At 27.2% G+C, this 27,145-nt stretch overlaps 1 protein-coding gene across 5 annotated transcripts in view; it reads right to left on the bottom strand.

Moving 5' to 3' along the window:
* Window positions 1-15,869, bottom strand: part of LOC100207030 (tyrosine-protein kinase transmembrane receptor Ror) — a 54,764-nt gene extending 38,895 nt beyond the window's left edge. The window contains exons 1-3 of one of the 5 annotated variants that reach the window (XM_065796068.1): window positions 15,807-15,869; window positions 7,308-7,419; window positions 3,808-3,933 (exon numbers count right to left, since the gene is read on the bottom strand). The gene's annotated coding sequence lies outside the window, so the exon portion shown is untranslated. Of the gene's footprint in view, window positions 1-3,807; window positions 3,934-7,307; window positions 7,420-7,509; window positions 7,593-9,644; window positions 12,647-15,806 lie in introns of those variants that run through there. The other 4 variants (XM_065796069.1, XM_065796070.1, XM_065796071.1 and 1 more) reach the window with 4 other exon arrangements.
* Window positions 15,870-27,145: the final 11,276 nt, after the last annotated feature.

The raw sequence follows: 27,145 nt of genomic DNA, 5'->3' as shown, positions 1-27,145 counted from the left end.
TCTTATTTATGAAATGCTCCATGAGTTTCTTCTCATCTTTTATTGTGTTATAATTTGTATTGTTTTCATAATTCATTTCAGTTGTCATAATCATAGCAGATTGTGGAAAACACTGAACTGTGTTGTGTTGTGGAAAACACTGCACTATCAATATGTTCATCAGCACTACCAATGTGTTCATCAGCACTATCAATGTGTTCATCAGCACTATCAATGCGTTTATCATGAATATGCTAGCTGTATCATAAGTGATCTGCTCAATATTTTTTACAACAACATCTGAAGGAATTTTAAAGTTTTCTTGATCTTTTTACCTCAACTTTCTTTGCTGACATTGGAAATTAAAGTTAAAATTAATCAAACCTTATGCTTTTAAAGACTGATCCTAGCTCTTTTTAAAAGCATTCGATTGTCAAATATATTCCATTAAAATCAGCAACCAACATTGTATCATATTTTAACAACCTGTCTGTATCCAAGCCTTTTATACTTTTGTCAAAGCGTTTTGTTTTCTTTAATTTAAAAATTTAATCAGTCATGCTATTTAAATTAGAAAAAAATAAAGGCATTGATATGAAAAGAAAGAAATTTTATGAATAACAATTTTGAGAATATAAACAAAGAGATACAATAAAAAGATGTAAATTTGCTGAAGGACAAGTCAAGCTAGAATGAGTTTTGACAGGCATTGTGCAAACACCAAACATTTGTATGTTTATGCTTATATCAAAAAAGAATGTTTTGCAAAGAATTGGGGTAATTGGAGCAAAGAATTGGGGTAATTGGATCTTAAAACGTATATAAAATATAAATATGCAACAAATGAAAGACAACAGTATGTTGGATGGAAATGAACTAGAAGATATTTTGCTGTTAATTATCAAAAAGTATTATTATTATTTCTTTTTTAAATCAAATAGAAGATAGACCAAACTTAAATGATTTTAAAATTGCCTAAGTTTGGTCACTTAAACTTCAAACATTCATATCTCTGACATAAATAAACGTTTTTTTAATTTTTTTTTGGCACTATGCAGTCAATTTTATAATTAATTTATACTTTAAAAATAAAATAATAAAAATAAAAATTAGCATTAATTTTTTATTTCAAATGAGAACAAACAGTTCGGTCAAATGTTACATTTGAACGAACTTTCAATACTCATAAGTTTGGTTGCTATATAAATCCTAATAACACAAACTTAACGCCAAAAATAATGAAAACTAATTTTTAAATGTTTTATTGTAAAATGATAATATAATATCATGTATTACCAATAACCAAGGAGGGTGTCGCCCCGGGTTAAAAAAAATGTCTTTTGGTGCGCCAAAAAAACAACAAAGAGCAGCTTTATTACTTTCACTACACCACCAATTAATAAAATTAAAAATTTATTTTTCAATTTAGTTAAAAAGGTTACTAATTTGTTTAAAATATATTTTTAAATTTAGTTTCTGCAACAATGTGCATTCTGGCTTCAAAGCAACAGGTATTTTTCCTTTGTGCTGGGAAAAAATAACTAATGAAAAATTAGCTATTGGATCAATTTTTGTGCAAAGTACTCAAGCCTTACCAATATTGCCTATACCAGTAACCGGAATTCCAGAAGTTCCTTCAAGTATACAAAAGCATAGAACCTCAAGTAAACAAACTTCTTCGAGTTCATTAAAATAAAGACCTTCTTAAACATGCTGCAAATCTACTTGTTAACGTTTAATGACATTAATTATAAATGCTTTACATGCTGGCATGCCCAAAGCTTCGAAGTTAAATGTTGCTAATAATAACATGTGTCTCATGAATAGTTACATTATGACTTCTGAAGAAGCTTTTATAGAATTTACAAACAAGTAAATAATGGCAAAAAATAAGAAGAATGAAATATAAGCTAGAAAGGTTTTGCATGGAAAAACAAAACAGATGGCTAACTTAATTAGGACTCAAAAACGTAGCTAATTAAAAAGATAAAATTTTAAAAGATAGCAAACAAATTGAGTTTTACCTTTTAAAATTTTTTTCAGCAGATTGCAAATAAACATTGTTTTTTTTTAAAGATTCATATTTATGAAGAAATAAAAGTTATTATTTGAGGAAAAAAAGTTTGTAAAATTTTAGTTTTGCATGCTTCTTTTATATTTTTCCTTAAATGACTAAAGTTACACGGTGACTGAACTTAGGCGATTTTACGGTATATGAATAACAAATAACTAACATGCATGGCCATACTTTTTTTGTTTTTTTGGCCTCTAATATATTTATAAACAACTTGAAAATATTTATAAATATGTTTATAAACAACTTGAAAATATTCATAAATATATTTATAAGCAATTTGAAAATATTTATTAATGTATTTATAAACAACTTAAAAATATTTATAAATATATTTATAAACAACTTGAAAATATTTATAAATATTAATATTTTTAAGTTTCATTTATATTTATAAATATTTTCAAGTGTTTATAAATATATTTATAATTTATTTTAAATATCATAAGAAAAATATTTTGCAATAACGTAAACAAAATAAAAAATAAAGTAAACAAAATAAAAAGTTAAAAATATCAGGGGGTCAAATATGCTTTAAAACACACATCTAACATTACTTGATTTTTAAACTCCTGAAATTATTTGGATGGCATATAACAATAATGTGTTTGTCTTTAAATGTTGAAAACTATGTTTTTGTTTACTTCATTAAAAATTATATAAACATAAAATATAATTATTATTGTAAACTGGGTTAAAGTGAACTGTTTTCAAAATTTAATGGAAAATTATTCAGAAAAAAAGCCTAACATCTTGCAGTTTTCAAAATTTATACCATCTAAAGTATTAGGTACAACATGAAACAAAATACTAAAATTAAAAATTATTATTACAATACTAAATATATATAAAAAAAAACATGTTCACAAGTTTGCTTTACGCCCCACATTGGGGTCAAGTAAACTACTTCATCTTTTCTGCCTTTTGCAGCACAATCTATGGATGTCAGCTGTGGTATCTTTGGAGAAAAGACTCATTCCATCGCCTATGTGTTGCATATAATAATGCACTTCGCTTGGTATTAAACAAGCCACCATGGAACAGTGCAAGTGAATTATTTGTGAAACATGGTGCCCATTCACTTAATGTTGTAATTCGCAAGCAACATTTCTAAAATTTCTTTTTTGCACAAGAGAAATAAAACAATTGAGAAGTAAGCCAAATTTTATAACAGGAATTACATCCTGCGCATACAATAGTGTCAAGCCAGTATTTTACAAATGTAATTTATGCCACATTTCCATCAGAATATGATGCCTGCCATTTTCTTGACTATATCAATAAAAGATATAATTCATTATTTTTTGCCATAGTAAAGGAAATGGAATCTAATATCTCTTTCTTGGAAATTAATATAAACAAAGCAAATTCCTTATGTACCTCCATTTTTCATAAGGAAATTTTTTCAGGTCTTCATACTTCTTTTTGTAGTTTTATCTCTTTTTCAAGATAAATTTAATTTAATGCTTAATTGATAGAACTTTTAAAATTAATTATACTAAGCTTAGTTTTTACAATTACATTAAAAATCTTTTTAACATTCTCAAGTATTCAATTTGGCTTATAATTAAAATTTATAATTGTTACCTTAACAAAAAAAATATTTCTACTAATTAATACAAATCTGAAAACCAAGAAGTCATGAAAAACTATTTTACACTTCCTTTTGTTGGTAATATAGATCACACCAAAAAGAGTTTAAACTTTATCATTAAAAGACATTGTAAACCTATAAACTTTAATTTAATTTTTACCTCCTTTGAAATTTCTAATATATTTTCACCAAAGGATCCTCTTCTTGTAGAGTTCAAATCACCTTTTGTTTATAAATTTGTATGCGCAGGATGGAATTCCTGTTATATAGTAAAACTTCTCGCCACCTCAAAACACAAATATATATATATATATATATATATATATATATATATATTTATATATATATATATATATATATATATATATATATATATATATATATATATTTATATATATATATATATATATATATATATATATATATATATATATATATATATACATATATATATATATATATATATATGTATATATAATAAAGGGCTTAGATATACAGTTTGTGGTAAAAAATAGCTCTTCGCTTGTTTGTCATATTTAAAATGACAAAATTAAGGTTAGATTATAACAAAAAGCATTAATTTAATTGCAGGAAGTAATTGAATTTAAAAAACCACAAAAAATAGCAAATGTAAAAACTAGAATGTTTTTATTTTATTTAAAATAAAAAAAACATTCTGAATGTTTTTATTTTTATTTTTTAACTGTAATCGACTATCTTATAGTCTGACTCACAATGGAGTGCTGCTACATCAACTGAGTGTTTGGTTGGGGCAGGAAGTCAATCAAAAAAATTAAAAAAAAATGTTTTTCCGGTCTTTAAAATTAAAAAAACCTAAAACCGATATTTTATGGTAAAAAATTAAAGACGACCATGCAAGAGTATATATATATAAAGTATATACACTATATATTATATATATACATATATATGAATATATATATATATATAATATATACACCTATATAATATATATACACATATATATGTATATACAAACATAAAATATATACATGTATATATTATATATATACATATATATAAAATATATACACGTATACATTATATATATACAGGGTGTTCCATTAAGACAGACAAAATGTAATAGTAAATAAAACAGTGTTATTGATGAAAATTTATTGATTTCTTTTTTGGATAATGTAGTCTGATTTGTGGTAATTATTTGTGAAATATATCGGCCAAATGCCCGCCACGGCTTTTATGACACACATCCACCCGGTGGTCAAAAATTTCAATGACATTTCTGCATAGATGGTCGTTAATGTCATGAATATGCCTTATTATCTCATTCTTTAGCTCTTGAACTGTCTTGGCTTTTGGCATAGACTTTACTTTTGAGATATCCCCAAAGGAAGAAATCTAAAGATGTCAAGTCACGCGATCTTGAAGGCCAATTCACTTCACTTTTTTGAGAGATTGTGCGACCAGAGAACTTCTTATTCAGTAAAACCATTGTTGCATTGGCTATGTGACAGGTGGCTCTGTCCTGTTGGAATCACAGATCTTCACAATCCACATCATTCAATCCAGGCCATAAAAAGTTGGTAATCATGGCACGGTATCTCTCACCTGTCACAGTTACAGAATTCCCAGCATCATTTTCGAAGAAATATGGCCCAATGATTCTGTTAGCAGACATCGCACACGATACCATGACCTTTTGTGCATGAAGTGGCTTTTCAACAATTTTCTTTGGATTTTCATCAGCCCAAATGCGACAATTTTGTTTATTAATGAATCTGGAAAGATCAAAATGGGCTTCATCGCTAAAGATGATTTTTTGCAAAAAAGCAGGATCAACTTGCCTTTGCTCTCATACCCAATTGACGAATGTACGGTGCTTCAAATGGTCATCAGGCTTCAGTTCTTGAGGCGCCTGGATTCTCGGCCACATTCTTGCGTACTGCAACAATGTTCTCATCTGAACAACGTAAGCCAGTACAAGTTGGTGTTTTCACATCTGTCACTGATCCAGTTTCTTTTTTGCCACAATTTTTCCAATTGCACTGATGGTTGGTCGATTATGTTGACTAAAGAAATCACAAAGTGCTCTAAATGCATTTGCGGTTGAACAACCATTTTTGTAATACTCTTCAACAACTTTAATGCGTTGTTTGTTTGTTAATCTTTCCATTATTTTAATTGCCAAAAGCTGTAGTTTTTGAATCTGGAAGACGAAGAAAAAAATTATTCATCGTTCAAATGTAACTTGCATTAAACGTTTGTCCATCTTAATGAAACACCCTATATATGTATATATATAAATATATATCAAGCCTTCCCAGGAAGCGCGTGCAGTCGCATGCCTTGTTCGTCCACACTTAAAGTAATTTTTTTAAACAACTTGACCACATTTTTATATAGTAAATGTTTTAAGAATTTGCGGCAAAATAAAGCTATAAGAAACTAGAGAATAAAACAGCAATACTCAAAGAAAAGTACCGAAGACTATACAAAATAGAAACTCTAAATGAAATAAGCTAAAAAAAATTGAATATTAAAAAAATTGTTGTCAAAAAAATAATATGTATATTATTTTTTTAACAACAATTTTCTTTTTTTAATAGTCAATTTTTTTTTAGATTATTTTAGATTTAAAAAAAAATTATTAGGTAAAAATTATTAGAAAATATTATTAGGTATACCTAATAATATTTTACCTATTTTGTTTTCTTATTTTTAGGGTGTTTGTTATTTTCCACTACCAAAATTGATACAAGTCGAAGAAAAAAGTAGATAAGAATATAATGAAAATATATTTTTTTGATAAAAAAAATTTTTTTATAATGAAAATATATTTTTTCATTATAAAAAAATTTATAGGATCTATTAAATATTTTATAGGATCTATCAATTTTAATGCAGCCCCGGCCGGGTTTATGACCGGGGTTGCATTTATATTGACAGATCCTAAAAAAGTATTGTTTTTAATTATAACTCATATCATAAATTTCAATTAAAAATAATATTTTTATAGGATCTATCAATATTAATGATGCACTGATCATAAACTCATCCCTGGTCGAGGCTATGTGTTATCAAACTTGGCCCCGGCCATAGCCCCGGTCGTTTACTAATCGATGCACAGGAAAGCGAGAAAACTAATTGCTTTTTATTTGTAAAAAAAAATTTTTTTAACAAGTTTTTCATGTTAAAAAAATGAAACGGTGCTCCAAAATCTTGTGGGCTAGTGCATTGTCAATTTTTTAATATTTTTTACGAAATATTTAGGAGCCTATTTAAACCTTTTTTTTTAGTTTTTAAATACATTTTTTCAAACAGAGCAATTGTTATGTTCATTATCTCTATTAATTTGTATTAACATTGAAAATTGGGCAATATAAAAGAAACAATTTCAGACATGCATCAAATGCAGTAAATACATTTATTAAAGAAACTATGTTATTCTTTTATTTAACTTATTTCGTCATTACAAAATTTATTAATCAAGTAATACTTTTTACAAATAAATAAAAAATTATTTTCTTATTTTCCTATCATATAAGTATTGAGAAAAAACATCAAATATAGCAAAAACATTTTTAAAAGCGAAAAGACGTAAAAATGAATAAACATAATAAACGAATAAAAAAAAAAAAAAAAATTTAATAAAATTTCTTATAGTTCTAGCGTACATACCATGTAATCCTTGAAGTATATAATTTCCTTCAAAATAAATTGTACTTCAAAATTTTTTTTGCTCTGCACATCGCTATAACTCCTTGTACAATCAAACTCCTTGTTCAATTATCTAAAATTATTAAACAAATACATTAATAACAATTAATTATTAATGATTAAGTTATTTTTTGTAAATTATTTTATTGATAACAGATTTTACCCTTGTTTTTCTATTATTCTTGTATTTTTTCTTTTCTGCATTATTACAATCTATTCCATGTGAACAATCCAAAACTTTGTTTATACTTTTGAGCGAATGAAAATGAAAAAATATAACCTTGTGAATTTACCAAGTTCCTAGCCCAGGTACTTGGTATTAAAATTGAAAACAATTTGAATTTTACTAAAGCCCATTAGTTATAAAAATGAAAGTTTATTTTATAAGAAACTTTCTCAATAACTGTCTCAATAACTGTTATTATTAACACAATTATTGCACCTCATCTTAAATAGTGTGCTTTATTAATAATATTATTATTAATAAAGCTTTATTATTATTGATTGCTTTATTATTAATAAAGCAATTAATAATAATAAAGCTTTATTAATAATAATATTATACTCAGATGAAAAAAATAATAATATAAGAGTATATAATTTACTTCAAAAGCTACAAGAACTATATTTTTTAGTGACTGGAACAAATGTAGTAAGAATTGATTCGTTTCATTAGTCTATCTATCTGCAAAAGAAAATATTTGAAAGTGATATACACAATTTGAAAGTTATATACACAATAGAACTCATATTTTTTTAAATGAACTTATCACCTTAATCAATGATATCCAGATTCAAAAATTTTATAATCTTTTTTCATTTTTGAATCTATTTTATACAAATATTATTTTTGAATCGTATAATTATTTTAAAATGCAAACTTATCTTATTTTTAACTTATAATTATTTTAAAATGTAAACATATGTAAATTATCTTTACTTTGATACATTTTTCAAACTTGGAGCACGTGGAAATAACAAACGAAAAACAACAAGTTGAGCATTATACAATTAAGTAACGTTGATAATACCATGACGTAACAAATATAGTTCGCATAATTTAAATCCACACATCGCATCTTCTAACGATGAAGAAAAACTTATCAGAAAGAAAAATGCAAAGTCCTGGCAAATCTCTACTTAAATGATGTAAAATAAGAGGAGTTGATTAAAGAAATCCATCATCCAGATGTTTTGAAGCGATCAAATACTTTTGAACAAATAGAATCTCTTTCTTCTATCAAGTTACTCAACAGAATCTACCAGATCTTCAGTCAATAATTCCTTCTATCTGCATTTTGCGGATTATGTTAAAAACGAAAAAAAAGACCAAGCTATTAGATAAACGTGAGTTAAATAGTTTTTAGTATCAAAATAAAGGTTTTTTGGGTCAAGGAATTCAAATATGTAACTGAATATGTAACCGAACAACGCATTTAAACGCGTTTTAGAGACTGCTAAAAGTCTTAGAGACTTTAGAGACTAGTGGCAACAACTGTTGCCACTATTTATATTTAAAATTTTAGGTTTTACGAACCAAAATGGTATTTATTATTCAAATTTATCTAGAAATGTATTATTAGTCGTTCAAAAACCACAACATAAAAAAGTAACAATACTTTGCAACAATAACAATGGGAAGTATTGTTACTTACAAATTACCACAGAATAAATAAGCACCATGTTTCACTAATAGTTTGCGAGCACTGATCCATTATAGATACTTTAAATACCGATTAAATGCATTCTTATGTGGATGAAATAGAAATAAAGATTATGTGATAACGATTATCTTATAAGCCAAATTGGCTAATGAGATAAACTCTAATTTTAAACTTTTTGAGAATAATGTTATTAATTAAAAATGTATTAAACTTCAAAGCATGACTAGAACATAAGTCAAGTAAACTTTGGAGGTCTTTGGTTATGGTGCACAATATCATTAGCATTTAGAACATATGTAGTAGTTTGAATTTGATGAGAGATTACTGAAAGAGCACTCTCTTCAGCCACTAAAACTGGGATTGTATTAGAAGTGCGAAGCAAAATGTAGATAGAAGGAAATATTGACTGAAGACCTTTCTGGTAGATTCTGTTGAGTAACTTGATAGAAGAAATAGATTCTATTTGTCTAAAAGTATTTGATCGATTCAGAACATCTAGATGACGGATTTCTTCAATCAACTCCTCTTCTTTTACATCATTTAAGTAGAGATTTGCCAGGACTTTTTTCTTTCTGATAAGGTTTTTCTTCATCACTAGAAGAAGATGGAGAACACCATATGAACAAAAACATACCTGTCGTCTTTTGAGCTATATCCATTCTGTATTTTATCTGCTGGAGCAGCAGTCAAGAACAACATTAAATACGTTCACATTGAAACCCTTTGATTCGTCTTCGTAGAAGTTGACTGTGTTCATCAACTCGCTATGAAGTGTTTTTCTTCTCCTTGTCCTCTTCTTAACAAAATTATTTTGAAACACAAACTAAGCTAACCCAGATGCAACTAGCTTTGGTTCTTGGAGGATTTGAGGCCAAGAAGAACGTAGTCAGTCAAGATCATCGATTAGAGTCTTTAAAACCTTTGTCTCGTCATCCAAAGAAATGCTTACTGATTGAAGAAGGAGGCAGACATCGTTGACGCATAGGAGAGCCTTGAACCAGATAATAGAGAACCTTTAACCAAGATGATGAATTCAAATGGTTGAATCCACTTTTTGAGTACCATAACCAAAGTCAGTAGATGATTTTCTAAATCAAGTTCTTCAAGACGTTACAAGGACTTCAGTATTTCTTTTGGTCGTTTCGACAATGGCCGCACAGCCTCACTGCACTCAGTCCATCTTGTTTGGGACGTTTGGTAAAGGGACTGCCCAGTCAAAAATTTTCATCGCATGGGGCTACTACTAAAAAGGTTATACAACAATTGGATGTTGCCAAAATAGTTCTTAACTACAGTAGAGTAGTCTGGCGTTCATTGTGCAGAATGAACGCTAGCTAGATTGAGAATATGAGCACTGCAAGGCATGAAGAAAGCTTGAAGATTTTTCTTGAGAATGATGGACTGCGCTCCCTAGTATACACCAGACATATTAGTACCATTATCATAGCTCTGACCTCTACAGTTCTTTAAATCAATTCGGCTTTGATCCAAAACGTTTATTATCAGCTTCGCAATGTCTCTATTTTTGCTCACTAGATTATCTACCTTCAGAAAACGCTCTTTTACTATAATTGTTGTCAGATTCAAGGCGGACAAATTGAATAACAAAAATGATTTGTTTCGTATGAGACACGTCCGGAGTTCCACCAACAATAATGGAAAAATAAATAGCTGTGTGGACCTCTTCAATAATAGCAGCGAAAACAGTTTCACCACAAGCCATAATGAACACATTTTGAGTTCTCCAGCTCAAATAGTGCGCTTGCATTCTTGTTTCTTATTTTTGGTGTCGAGAAACTTCCTCTAGAAGGAGCTGAAGTGTCTTGTTGCGTTTCTCCAACAGCTCAAGGGTGACTAAAAAGTTACCATTATTATACTCGTCTAGCTTGTTTGATGAGCTTATACAAATATGAACATAATTTGAAATAAAGATTACATCTAGATTAATATTTCAAGCAACATTAAAACTATTTTATGAACATTAACTGCTAACACACCCCAAAAATTTAGATTTATCAAAGCTAAATAGGGAGTGACGTCCAGGACGCAACGTAAAATTTCATACCACTTAGATGCCTCATTTCTTATTGAATTTTCAAGTTCTGAATCGATCTCGGTCTGATTTTTCAAAGCTTCAAAAGCTGATTTCCAGTCGATGTAGTGGTTTCTGTGTTGAACATTACACTGGTGGCTTTTAATCTTTTCTCCTAGCTTTTGCTAAATATCTTTTACTCCGCCATTCCACATCAAGAGGAAAACAGAAATCTAGGGTTAAAGTTATGCTTTAGCCCAAAAATAGAGCAGGAAAAACAAACGAAAGCTTTGGCAGTTTTACTACAGGTAAACCAGTCTCTGTTAATCTTCTCTCCGTTGAGAGAAGTTTCGTAAAAAACGGAGGAAGGAACGTTTTTGTTTGTAGAATCTCAAGGAAAAATTCCGGATTTTGAGGTGGTCCATTTAGTATGACTAGATTGCGTTCGATTTTAGATAAAACCCTCTTCCATAAAGCGGGGTCGTTTCTAACTGTTTGATCACCCAGTTGAATTGCCTCTTGGTCTTAAACTAAAAAAAGCTTTTGTAGAATTGTGGAATGTTTTTTAATATCTGCTGATATTAAATAATATGTTTTTAGAATCAGCAGATATTAAATGATATGTTTTTAGAATTTGCAGATATTAAATGATATGTTTTTAATATCTGCAGGTTTTTTATTAAATAAGAATATGTCCCAAACTCACCCAATTATCATCTTCTTCTTCAGAAAAGATGATAATTGGTTCTTCAGAACCGTTGAAAAATTTAAAGGGGAAGATGGCTTTCTTGAACTCAAGGGTTCATCAACGCTGTTAGTAACATGGTTCGTCTAAAAAAGAATTGTTTTTACAGTTTTCGAATGAAATTAAGAATATAAGATTGTGAATTTAAAAAGAAACTGTTAACCTATACCTTGACTACTTGATTGGGTGTAGAGTTATTAGATGCCTTTTTTTTTTTGAACTTTATCGAAGCTTTACTCTTTCAGTGTACGTTTTTGTATTCTTTTACAACTTTTTCTACAGTTTTTTTTTCTGCCTTGAGACCCTGAATCATGCTTTCGAAAACTAGACATTACGTTTTTACTCTAAAATGTGTGTTATTTATTTTTAAATAAAATAAAAAAGTTTTTCATTTGTTTCGAAATCGAAATGAGTTTTATATATAGAATTTAATTCTCAAAGGAATTAAAGACAAAATGAATTTAATGCAATTTCACAATATCAAATTAATTAGAATGAATGTATTGAGAAAGAATATTTGAAGAGTTTTGGAATTAGAGTAACTTAACTGATTTTCGTAACATAATATTGATAATGTTTTAAAACAAGCCTTTGTTCGGATAAGTGTGATGTAATTCGAATTTAAACTACATTTAAATTGGAGCCATTGTAATTTAAATGTAGTTCCACGCAGAAAAAATAGAAGTTGTGAAATTTCCATTAAACTTAACCTAAATTTCAATTTCTTTTCATATTATAAAGTTCTAAAAATCTTACAATATATATTACAGAAAAGAAAAAAAAATCTTTTGTTTTGTCGTAAATTTTTTGCTTAAATTTATGCAAATAATCTTCCTTTTTTTTTTTGCCGTTTGATAATTTGCCTGTTTGAAAGTTTGCAGTTTGATAAATTTACAATAAATACATACTACATATATAAATTTAGGCCGGAGTAAGAAGAAGACATAAACTGTCTTATTAGCGAGCCCCGTTTACATAATGTCTGTGTTTATATAAAAGCAAATATATACATAATCCCTTTTAAAATACATATAAATTTTGCAAAATGCTAAAAATGTCTTTAAAAAAACCTGTAACTATAGTATATTTTTACTGATTTAAAATCAAAGTAATATAAACATACATATATAATAATACATACACATTTTCTATATTAATGTTCAATAAGATATATTCATTTAGTGATAAAAACAACGTTTTTATTTTTTTTTATTTTGAATTAAATTTAGAATATTAAATCTTTGAATTCTGTTGTAATAAATTCTAATTGTAATAAGAGTCTTTTAGATTCTGTTTTAAACTTCTCCAAGGAGTAGTTCTCTTTATGACTTTTAATTTTAATAAAATCTTTTGTTGAGGGTTGCATGTGCCCCCTTTGTCCGTGTGCCTCGGTAAAATGTACCCAGTGCCCCCCTCTTTAGGTGGCCCTGTACACATTCTTGTATTACAGGACTAAAGCAACAAAATATAGATTGGGTGGGCAATAAAGCTTTCTATATGCTTTAATACAAAGCTCTGTAGAGGTTACATAAAACTATGTTGAAACAATACCAAGCATAATTAGAAGAATTTGGGCACAACTTTTAATAAAATGTTCATGTTTTTTTGTGAGCAGCACTTTACATTATATATTGTTTAATAGTTAATTTTATAGGTTTTTAAAATATTGTTAATTTTTTTTTTGGTTTTTAGAGAATATTAAAATATTATAGTTAAAAAGTTGAATAACATTTTTGTATTTTTCCTACTAAAGATTCATTTTAGTCTAAGAAAAGTTCATTTTAAAAGTAAAATAACTTTTGAATAATTTGTTGTCAATTTCTTATTCAGAAAGAAAACAGTACAAGGTACACTGTGACATAACTCATTTTGGAGTTATTATATAGTTTAAACACTGGGAGAATAAAACCTCCACTTTAATAACGCTATATATATATATATATATATATATATATATATATATATATATATATATATATATATATATATATATATATATATATATATATATATATATATATATAAATATATATATAAGTATATATATATATATACATATATATATATATATATATATATATATATATATATATATATATATATAAATATATAGATAGAGAGAGAGAGAGAGAGAGAGTGAGAGAGAGAGAGAGAAAGAGGAGAGAGAGAGTGAGAGAGACAACGAAGATTGTGATTTCTTGAAATGAAATCTTTTCTTTTATGAAAAAATGTGTAATCCATAAAAGTGAAGAGACGTTAAACTAACGTTAAGCGTTAGTTTAACGGAGAGAATACGGATGCTGGTTTTTATCTTTGTAATTAAAAAAATTAAATTAACATTTTATTAATAATTTAAATTTTATCAACAATTTTAGTTTATTATTAGTTTTATTACTTTAAGTATAGTAAAATAAATATTAAATTCACTTGTTTTTTTTAAACTTTTTTTAATAGTTACAAAATGCCAATAGAAAATTTAAAATTTCCAAAATTTTTTTTCGCTTTAAAAAGAAAATTTTGGAGATGCGTATCTCTAATAATCTATTTAGTTCACTTAACTTGAAAAATAAATTTTGAGTTTGCAATAATGTTTCATAAAGGTCTCACTTTATAAAAATTGTTGTTCAAAACCAAAGTTTGTTTACAACTTCTTATTTTCTTTAACTTTACCCATTGTTTTTTTTTTTTTTGCAACATGTTTTAATTGAAAAGTCCTATGCAGTCAGCACTCGAAGCCCGTGGCTAGATTGCTTTTTGCCTTCTGTCTGTACTTATTTCCCAGTCTTTTTGTGCCCAGTTATACTTTAATTAAATCCAAATAACCCAAGCTCTTTAATTATTTTCTTAATAAGTTAAATGTTTTTATACCGTCTTTTAAAATAAATCAAGGCTTTGTGGCTTTAAGGTAAATTTTTTAGCTATGTTTTTACGAACTATATTTATTATAAAAAGATAACATGCTTTTTATAACTGTAACTATGTCTACTTAAAAACTTTTTCTTATTGTTTACTTATATGTAACTATTCAGCCCTCGAAATTAGGGTCGGCATTCGGCAATACCATTCTAACTGCCAATCTAGAAGTATTTGAGGTCGTCAAAAAATTGCCGACCTTGTTTCTGTGTTTCATGGTAAAACCTTTGTATCAAATCTTTTTTGAAGTTTGATATTGGTTCTTATCACTATAACTGGTATAATATTGTTTTTGAGTTAGCTATGGCGTTAAATGTAAAAGAACTAAAGCCTAGAAATGTGGAAAGCAAACCAATTATGATAACCACTTGTCATCTTTAATATCTGATTATTTTAAGCATTCTATAATTTTACCATTACCGTATCATTTCATTAATGATCTTATTAGTTATATAAGATTTCAAACAGAAAACATGTTTATTTATATAGAACATTCACAGTTAAGTATTTTTAAGTTGGCTGAAAGCTAACTAAGCTTGAAAGCAAAATCAACTTTCTGGATATCTAACATTCTGATCTTTGCATCCAACCTCTATTTATGCAGAGTTGGATTTATATGAACTTTTTGAGAAAAATCCATTAAATTTGACACAATTAATCAAAACTATCTAGTATTTCTTAAACAAAAGTAGTTTCGCTGATATAATAGGATTTAGAGCCTGCGGATTCAAATTTATAGAAAACGATATATATATATATATATATATATATATATATATATATATATATATATATATATAAATATTGAATGTCGCAGTATTATAAAATGAGCAAATATTTTAAAAATAACACAATATAATAATATCATGATATTTTTAGATATATCACGATATTGTTATATTGTTATTACAATAATAGTTGCAGTTATGCAATTAGTAACAAAATATAAAAGAAAAAACAAAATATAGAGGAAAGATTCCAGAAATGGAGAACTTTTTTTTTGTCTTTTACATTGACGCCTATTAAGAGTACAAAGAATTTAGAAATAGAGAGTATACCTTAAGCAGCATTACAACTTACATGTGGAGTGAAAAGTCTTATATTACCTTCTAATTGGTGCACTTCGTTAAGTAAGTTAGACATTGTACAGTGGCTTGCCATATTATTAGACTTAACAAGAAAAAAACAAAATTACGTAGTAAATATGATTTTCGTGGACAATTTTTAACCATTAAAGGACATTTTACTATGTATAAATAAAAATCAATATTTTTTCAAGAACAAATAAATATATTTAACAGATAATAATAGAAAATAATTTAATAAAATCATGAAAGTATTAAATAGCTAATATTTTGTATGATGTCTCTTTGCTGCAATTACGCTTTGTATGCGCCGCGGCATACTCAAAATACACTTTTTATCCGCTGTTTGCAGCTCTTCACTGTGGTTCCACGCGTATATCAGTTTTTTAATCAACTTCTGCTTTATTGTTTTTGTACTTTTGGCCATTTCCCGCATGTTCCATACATTCTCAATCGGATTTAAATTCTGAGACTTTCCAGACCAAATCAAGACATCAATGTTTTTTTCTTTCAAAAACTTTGTAACGGTTTTAACCTTGTGACATGGCGCCCCATCATGCATAAAAATATACTTTTCTTCATATGGGAACCATTGTTCCAACTTTGGTATTAGTCTATCATTAAGAATTTCCTTATACTGATCTTGTCTCAGTGTCCCTTTTACTTTTACAGGCTTCCAGTACCTTGAAAATTAATTACCAACCACACCATGACAGATGTTTTATATTGGATGCTTTACGGTTGGCACAATCCAATCTGATTAAAATTTTTTACCCACTTTTCTCCTAACAAAGCTAAATTTGTCACTCATGACCTGAAAAATTCTCTCATCTGAAAAACAAACCTAAAACATACAAAAATAAGGTTTAAAAAGATATCAAAATCAAGTTAAACTTTACATTTAAAGATTTTTTTTCAGTATTACTTTTTTCCAGTAATCCTCTATGAAGTTTATATACTTTTTTGCCCAGTTTAGACGTTTCTTCGCCATAATAGGTGTTAACTTTAGTTTACGTGCTGGTTGAGGGGAAGTTAAACCAAATTCTTTAAGATGCCTCTGGACTGTACGTTTGGGAAATATCAATTCCCTGTTTATTGACAATCTTGGTCAATAAGTTGTTTTCTTTGTTGTAGACAAATATATCTATTTTTCTGTTAGTCCTGGGTGCCGTTAACCTTTTTCTACCACAAGTGCCTTTACAGCAGATTGTATAGGTATGCCAAAATTAAGCTTTTGCTTCACTCTCTTCACTGTGCTTTGAGAAATCCCCATTGCTATAAAATAAGGTAATATTTAATAAGATTGTATGCTTATCCATAAAAAAAATAATTTTATATATTTTTGTTTAAAAAATGTCAGTATTAAGACATACATATCTAGGTAATTAATAAACTATAATTGTTAGTCACAAAACAATTTTCAAAACGAGGTATTCCAATAATTTTGTTTGTAGAAAGAAACACTTCACACAACGGTTCTATGTAACGTCCTGTGCAAACTGACAACATATGGTAAGAATGACAATAAAAGATACGAACCTCTCCTTTTTTTTGAATGATTTAATAAAACCAAGTATTATCTTTCAAAAGAGCCATTGCAACCTTATTTTGCACATAAGTTATGTTTATTAAAATGATTTCAACTGACGGCATATTTGAAGTACTTTTTTTAGTTAAGATTTCACTTATATAGTCGAATACCTTTGCGATGCAAGTTGGTCCAGTATTAGAGACTTGAAATGCATTGTTATAAGTATTATCAATAAAATTGACAGCTGATATCTCGAACTCTCAGGAGACCGGGAAAAAAATTCAAGATTTTTTTTTTTTTTTACCAACAATCGTTATTATATATTTCAAAAACAAATAATATTTACATGTCTCCAGTTTATATAAATGTCCACCACAAATATTTACAATATCCAAAGAGCGTTAACAATGCTGTTTTACGCATGCGCGTTTGACATTTTAACTCATGCGAGTTAAAATAATAAACTTAAAAATTCGTGGTTTAAAAAGTCCGTCGCACCACAGGGCTACTAGGGACTTGCTTGTTGTTGTCGTTGAAAATATATATTATTTGTTTCAAATATATATTAACATATATTAGTAGTACTATGTAGTGGTAAGGAAACTCGCAGAAGTCTAAGAAAAGTCTTTTCATCGAGAACCTTTAAAATACAAAATAAACTAAAAATTTAAAGAGTAAAGACACACATTAATTTTAAGCTCTACACTTCAGTAATATTTTACTATGTATATTTGCTAACAATTTTTTTTTTTTTTTAAATTTATGTTTCATTTCTTTTTTATTTATTTTTATAGCTTAAATTGTTCTTTTTACATTTATCATATTAATTGTTCTTTTACATTTAATACATATCGATAAAATTGGTTTTGTTAATTGTGAGATCTTTTAGTTTTTTCTTCAGGGTAATAAGATTATCCAATTTAGTAAGTTCTATATTTTTGAGGTATTGTTTTGTCGTATAAATAGGGGCCACGGTATACAATTGAAAATCTCAAAAATTTTGTTTTTTTTATAGACAATGTAAAGTTTCCGGTTCCTCGTGTGATATATCTGTTGGCGTTGGTTTGAAAAAAGTTATTAGTAAAATGAGTTGGTACAAGTCCGAGCTTATATTTGAGCATAAATAAAACATTTTGGTAGATGTTAATTTGAAAGATATTTAAAGCATTTAAGTTTTTAAGTAAAGGATCGGCATGAGTGAATTTATTTTTATTATAAATCAATCTTGATGCGTGTTTTTGGTGTGTATATATAGTACTTAATTTAGATTTATTTGTACTTCCCGAGGCAATATTAGCATATGTTAGATAACTTTGTATATAAGAAAAGTAGAGAATTTTCAGATTCTCCTAGGAAACTATAGTTTTGACTTGGTAAAGTATGCCGATACTTTTTGATATTTTGTATTTAATGTTTTTATATGGGCTTTCCAAGAAATCGTTTTGTCAATAATTATCCCAAGAAATTTAATAGTTTCAGTTCTTTTGATGTTTATGTTATCAATTTTTAGTAATGGTAGTATGCTTGGTATTTTGTTTTTTTGCTGGTTGGAATGAAACTAGATGTATTTTGTTTCTTGATTTAAAGATAATTTATTTACTTTAAACTAAATGTTTAGACTCTCAAGGTCATCATTTGCAGAATCAAAGAGATTTTCAAATGATGCTGACGAATAAAATAAATTTGTGTCATCAGCAAACATTATTGCATCGAGTTTTTTTAGTGATTATGGAAGATCGTTAATATAAATTAAAAATAAAAAAGGACCAAGAATGGAACCTTGGGGAACTCCGCATTTTATTTTTAGTAAATTAGAATATTTATAATCGTTCGAAATAACACATTGTTGTCTGTTACACAGATAACTTTTAAACTAATCTAGGCTAGTATTTTTTATCCCGTATTTTTCCATTTTTTTAGTAAGATATCACGATTAATTGTGTCAAATGCTTTGGATAGGTCTATAAAAGTTCCTAATAAAAATTGCTTTTTATTAAAAGAATCACTTATGCTATTAACTAAATCTAAAATTGCATGTTCTGTTAAGTGCTGTGCTTGAAAGCCGAATTGTTTTTTATTTAAGAACTTGTTTTGAATTAGATATTCATATAATCTATTGTAGATTATTCTTTCAAGTATTTTAGAAAAGGTTGGAAGTATTGAGATTGGTCTGTAATTGTTTATTAGAAATGTTTCATCGGTTTTAAAATAGGTACAATTTTAGCTACTTTTAATTTATCTGGTAGAGTTCCTGTTATAATTGATGATTTAAATATTTCGAAAATAGGTATCTCCGAAAAGACATTGACGACGATATTACTGCAAATGTCATCTATACCTGGAGACTTGTTTGTTTTAAGAGAGTTTATTGCATTTTCAAGTTCATCAATTTTTAGTTCTTTAAATATTAATTCGTTGTTGACACTAGTTAGATAAGTTTCAAATGAGTTGTTTGGACAATTGACTTTTGAAGCTAGATTTGGGCCTATGTTGACAAAAAAACTATTAAATTTTTCTGAAATTGCATTATTATTGTCATACTCTTTATTATCTATGACAATTTGAGCAGGTAAACTATTTATTTTGCAGGTTTTTATCCCAATTCTTTCTTTCATGATATCCCAAGTTTTCTTAACATTTGTGTTTTTTATTTTATTTTAGTAACAGTTTTTCTTTGAATTTTTAAAAATTTTTTCAAACAAGTTTTTATACTGTTTGTAAACATTTAGGTTTGCCTCATTTCTATTTTTTAAGTATTTAGCATAAAGTTTTTTTTGAGGATTTTTTAATACCTTTGGTGATCCATGGACATTTTAAGTGTTTTTCTTTTATTAATTTCACTTTAATTGGGAAGTGCATGTTAGAGTTTTTTAGGAAATTTTTTCGAAGTTATTATAAGCAGAGTTAGTGTGCCCAAGATTGCATTCATGGTATACCTTATCCCACTCTTCTGCCGACAGTGAGTCTTTAAATTGTTGAATTGCAAATTTGTTGATTTTAATTTTACAACTATTATTAGATTTTATCTCTTGTCTCAAGGAGAAGAAAATAGGAAAATGATCAGATATATCTGCCCTTATTATTCCTGCCTTTAGAAAAGTATCAAATAATGAATTAGTTAATTTATTGTCTATTGCAGTGATTGAAGTTGGAGTTACTCGAGTTGGTTTGTTAATAATTGGGAAGACGTAATGTTGAAGCATTTCGTCAAAAAAAAGTTTAGTATTGGCATTATTATCATATTGTAAACAATCTATGTTTATGTCTCCAATACAGAATACTTTTTTTGCTCTTTGTTGTTTTTTATAAAAATTTGTTTTAAATGATTGGAAAATTTAAATAAATTAGCTTCAGGTGGCCGGTAACATGTGGAGACCAGTATGTTTTTGGTTTGTTGCTAGTTATTTCAATTGTAAAAACCTCATTATCGGCATTTGATATCGAAAGGTCATCTCTTATTTTGGTAACTTGATCATTCCTAATAGAATTCCACCTCCCCTTTTGTTAGTTTTTCTTTCAGATAATAATAATTTGTAGTTAGGAATTTCTAAACTTGAATTTATTCAGCATGATTCGTCAGAACACCACGTTTCTGTTAGGCATATCGTACTGAATAAATAATTGCATTCGATAAGAAAATGTTTTAGCTTATCCATGTTGCTATTTATACTTCTTATGTTAATGTGTATTACAGTAAAATTACTCTTTAAGGTTTTTAGTTCACTATTAAAAGTTTTTAATTCAAAAAAGGATGAAATAAAATTGTTTTCGTTAAAAAAATGAACATTAGGGTGGAGCGATTTTAAAAATTTTTGAAATTTGATTTGCCTGAGCAGCAAATCAATATCTTTTGGTGAAAAAAGAACCTTACTCTTTTTTTTTTTAGTTTAGATGAGTTCTTGAGGTTCCTCTTTGGATTCTAAATTTTTGATGGGTCCTAATATTGTTTAAATTTTTTTTTCTAAACTATATCAACTTGATACTTAAAAGAAGCAAAATAATATGCTGATTTTGAAAATAATATTTGTTTTTATTAAAAAATTAAAATTAAAAAAGTAGAGTTGTTTTTTTCATTAAAAACCCCTGTCCTCAACAAAACGGGGGTTTTAAGGTATATTTTTGCAAGTATTTTTTTCACTAAAAAATTTTTTTAATAAAATTATTATTTATGAAACAAGCATTTTTTTCTGCTTTTTTTGAGTCCAAGGTTGATATGGTTTAGAAAAAAAAAATTCAAAAGTATTAGGACCTGTCAAGAATTTAAATTCCAAAGAGGACCCTCAAGATCTCATCAAAATCAAAAAATATTTTTTTGCTTTTATCTTATAATTAATAGACATTGATTCGTGTCTCGGTAATATTGGTTTTTAAACTCTTTTTTTTGCTATGAAAATCGCTCCACCCTAATGAACATTAAAGTGTAATTTTTCAAAACCTATTGTTAAGTTAGTCATTATTTAAAATCGTTAAAATAGCGCTTCGCTTAATAAAACTTCGCGCGTTTACTTTCTAAAATCTCTACAATAAATTTTATCAAATTTAATAACTGCAAATTTACCTTCGTTTCGTAACCGTTTAACTTCTTCCCAAAGCTTCTTTCTTTCTAACATCGTTTCTTTTGCATAATCTTCATTAATATAAATGCCGGTTCCTTTAAGTTTATTTACTGAGCTTAATGTTTTATTTTTATCATGATAATTCAAAAGCTTTAAAACGATTGATCTTGGTAATTGATCTTTAACTGCACCGACTCGGTGCGCTCGTTCCACAACTACTTCACTTAATATATTTAGTTTTGTTTTAAAGATGTCTTTTACAGCCTTCTCACAATCACTTCAGTTTTCTTCAGGGTTTTCTTTTATGCCATCGATACGTAAGTTATTACGTCTCGAGCGATTCTCTAAGTCAATAGATTTTTTTTTCAACATCAAAATTTCATTTATCATATTTTGTTTTTATATGATTAAATTCATCCCTCGCTTTTTCTTCTTGGAAATTTAAGCTGACTCTTATTTCGTCAACTTCATTTTCAACTCTTCTGATATTTAACTTGTTATTGTTTATTTCAGCGTTCATTTTGTCTAACCTTGCTGTTATTATTTTGAAGTTCGAACTTATTATTGTAGTGAAGTTTTTTTCATGATCTTTGAGTAATCTCTCCATTTCTGCTAGTATACTTTTTTTTTGTTCTTCTAGTTTGCTTGCTATAATTTTTTCTATACTTTTAATATTTATTTCCATTTTTATTGTAAGTAAAGTTATTCTCAAAAAAAGAATACGTCTTACTCGTCTTGTGCCGCAAACGAAAAAAAAAAGATATCGAGACTTTTAGGTATCGAGAGGACTTTGGCTCAAATGAGTGCGCAAAGGACTTGTAAAGTTCGAGATACCGAGTAGTCGAAATATCGAGATTCAAGTGTATAAGTTTGGTTTGTAATCCGTAGATGTCCGCATGATCTCTAATAATGAATATATAATACAAGAAAAATTGAAGGTAGCAAATCCTAATACTTTGGAGTTTTGTAGTGCAATTAAGTTTATGCCATTTACAGTTGTACTTAACTGCAAATAAAATACATGATGTAATTTCGGACGTTTTTTTAACGTAGACTAACCTACTTTGACGTAATTTTTCAAATTTTAGCTACACCTATGTAAAATCCTAGGTCTGCCCGTGACCTTCATAAAACCAACCGCCTCCATTCACAGAATTACGAACAAAGGTTGACTAGGGACAAAGTCGACGCTGATTTATTAAATCCATAATGAAACTAGTAGTGTCTTGAACAAAAACAAGATCTTTTATAGTTATGCCATTATGTCAAGGAAGTTGACCTGGAAAATAAAAATAAGTTTTAGAAAAACTTTCAATGCTATACTTAATTTTCAATACTAAAACATACTGCAACTTTTTCTATTTGACAAAAGTGCGATATAGTCTCTTCTAGGTCACTCATTTTTCCAAAGATGTTGTTTTCTTCTGCTGTCTTACTTACCATTACTTTCTGAAGAGTAGGTATCAGCAGCTCTTTTATTCAGGAAAAGTTCTTATACTATTGTTTTTTTTTAATTTATTTTTTGCCGTATAATATTATTTACAATTGTTTACATATATAATAAATGGCCGGAGCAAGAAGAAGACATATATTGTCTTTTCGCCGAGCCCCGTTTACATTGAAGTCGTCAGTACAATTTAAAAAACTTAAAACATAAAATAGGTAAAATATAAATATTTCCACAAAGATATTACAAACTATTTAATAAGATATTAAAATAGCATAAGTTTGCAATAATAGCATATTTTAATAGAAAATAAAAGTCAGGAAATCAAAACAAAAATAGGTGATGACTTTTTTTATAACAAAAATAGGTGAAGACCTTTTCAGTTTTCTTATTTTATTTCATGATCTAATTTTAAAAGAAATATTTTAAATCGAAGTTTTTTCCTAAAAAGAAATGTTTACATACTAATTTGAATTGTTCTAAAGAGATGTTTTGAAGAATGTTATTAATAATTTTTTGAAAAATTTCGTTCCATAGAAATGGTCCACGATATTGAATTTGGAATGAACTGAGTTTGAAATAGAATTATGGAACTACAAAATTATCATTTGAAAAATTTGTGGGTAATTATGAGAAACTTTAGTAAAGTAAGAGTGAAATATATAGGAGACAAACCATGTTTTGATTTAAACATGAACAGCATAACTTGGTATATATTAATTTATAAACATTGAGTGTATTAAGTTCAATTAAGAGAGGCTCTCCATGAGCAGTTCTCTTAACGCCAAAAATAATTCTGCATGCAAGTTTTTGTTTACCATAGATTTTTTAAGCTTTCCATAGTTGCTACTTCCCCATGCAATATTCTAGTTGGAAATTATAGAAAAATATATAATTTTTAAAAACTTGATATTAAGAAATTGTTTAATTCTATATAGAACAGAAGTATTTTCGGAAATTTTATTTTCAATAGATTTAATATGAGATTTCCATGATATATTTTCATCCAATATTATTCCCAGGAAGTTATCATTTGATTCTCTTTTAATAACTGAATTTTTCATAAAGAGATTGGGTAATTTTAAAGAGAGGTGATCACTCTTACTAGGTTTATGAAACAACACAAATTTAGTTTTCTGTACATTTAATGAAAGTTTATTACAAGTAATCCAATCATTATTTTTTATTAGTTCTTCATTAAATATTTTAAAAAGATCTTTTATATTTTTGTTTGAGTAAAAAAGATTAGAATCGTTCGAAATAAGAAAGACTTGAATCATTAGCAAACAAAATAAGATTTAAAGTTTTGGAAGCTAAGTATAAATCGTTAATGTACAGCAAAAATAATAGTGGTCCTAAGATGGATCCCTGGGGAACACCACAAATTATAATTTTGTTTCCTGTTTCATTTTATTATACATATGTATGTTTTCTGTTTGACTGGTAATTTTTAAACCAGAATAGGTTATTGTTTAATACACCATAGAGTTCTAGTTTTTTTATAAGTATGACATAATCAACTGTGTCAAATGCTTTTGACAGATCAATAAAAACTCCTAGTGTATAACAATCATTATTAAACCCATCGGATATACAATTTATTAATTCGATTACTGCATGATCCATTGAATGTTTTTTTTTTTGCATCCAAATTGTTTATTATACAGTATTTTGTTTTTGGTTAGATAGTTATTAAGTCAATCATACATAATACGTTCTAATAACTTTGAGAAACATAGCAAGACAGAAATAGATCTATAATTTGACATAATTCATCGCCAGTTTTAAAAGTAAGTGATAATTTAGCAATTTTAAATTTCTCCGCTACAATACCAGATTTTATTAAAAGGTTAAAAATATGAAACAAAGATGGTTCAATGATATCGAAGATTGCTTTAACAACGTTCACGCTAATTTGATCAATGCCAACAGAATTATTATTTTTCAGACTATTGAACGCATTACGCACCTCACTTATATTTAAATTAACCTCTTTCATAGATATATTGGTTGGTTTTATATAGGATTCGAAATTTGTGGTGTTTTTTGAAATTTTATCAGCTAACTTTGGGCCAACTTTAAGAAAATAGTCGTTGAGCTTTTCAACTATGGTTTCTTTATTACTGATCGTTTTCCCATCAATTAAGAGTTTTTGTTGCAAATTATTGTTCGCACATTTATTTTTACCAAATATCTGCTTAATCACAAGTTTTTTGTTTCCTTAGGTTTTTCTAATATCTTAGCATAATAAACTTTTTTTGAGAGTTTCTTTGTTTTTTCAAACAAGTTTTTATAATTTTTGTAATTTATTTCATTTTTATATGATTTATGTTTTAAATAACTTTCATAAAGTTTGTTTCCTCTTAGATGATTTAAGTAAACCTTTGGTCATCCAAGGGTTTAAAAGTGAGTTGGAATTTATAACAATTTTTTTATTGGAAATGCCACTTCATAGTATTTACAAAACTACGCCAAAAAAAGTTCATACGCCTTATTTGCATCTTGTGATTGTAATATAAGATTCCAATCAATTTTTTCTGATATGAGATTTGGAAAGTACAACAAGGATTTTTCTTTGATCATCGCGTTTAGATTATAGATTTTAAGGCAGAATGATTATCAGTTATATTATTTGTAACTACAAATATTGGAAAATGATCTGTTATGTCAGTTTTGAATATACCAAATTCTAAGAGGGATTTATTATACCAGACAAAACTTCCTCTGCTTGCAAACTTCCTAGACTTAATGCTAATAAGATCAGATTCTATACTTTTTTTTGTCTTGCGTTACTCCATTGACTACTTTTTAACTATATGAGTGACACCTTACCTTATTTAAGTGAGTTTATAAATTATTGTAAACTTTTATATTTAATGCTTAACTTAATGGATTAAATAAATACTGTAAATAACACAAAGCAGTTGTGTAAATATCCTTGTGCAATAGTTGAAAAATATTTTCTTCATATTTTGGATGACACATTTGAGGTTGATGTACTTGAAACATCTTTGGTATAAATTGTTGAAAACAACGTTCATGCTAACCTCCTATTAAAACAAATTTAAAAGTTCTTTTACAATTTTAATATATATATATATATATATATATACATATATATATATATATATATATATATATATATATATATATATATATATATATATATATATATATATATATATATATATATTTATATTGATAAATGTATATATATTATCAATATATTTATATATATATATTTATATATATACATATATATATATTTATTATCAATATATTTATATATTATATCAATATATTATATATCATCAATATATATTATAATATATATATATATATATATATATTTGTATATATATATATATATATATATATATATATATTGGTTAATGTTGAATACTGCTGGAAATACAACTCTCGTTTGTTTAAGAGTGATCAATATCTTTTTTAAAAAAATAGATCAAATAATATTAAAATATTTTAAATGAAAAAATACAACTTTATAATGGAACTTAAAGTTTCATGCCTTTCGGCAATCATCAGCCATATTATTCAAATATAAAATAAAAACCTTTTTAAAAAATACAAGTTTTGCGTAATAAGATCAGATTCTCTACTTTTTTTGTATTGCCTTACTCCATTGACTAGTTTTTTACTATATGAGTGATACCTTACCTTATTTAAGTGACTTTATATATTATTGTAAATTTTTATATTTAATGCTTAACTTAATGGATTAAATAAATACTGTAAATAACACAAAGCAGTGGTGTAAATATCCTTGTGCAATAGTTGAAAAATATTTTCTTCATATTTCGGATGA

Source organism: Hydra vulgaris, chromosome 04, assembly GCF_038396675.1.
Source record: "Hydra vulgaris chromosome 04, alternate assembly HydraT2T_AEP".
In the NCBI taxonomy this organism is placed as follows: domain Eukaryota; kingdom Metazoa; phylum Cnidaria; class Hydrozoa; order Anthoathecata; family Hydridae; genus Hydra; species Hydra vulgaris.
This window is presented reverse-complemented; position numbering and strand designations above follow the sequence as displayed.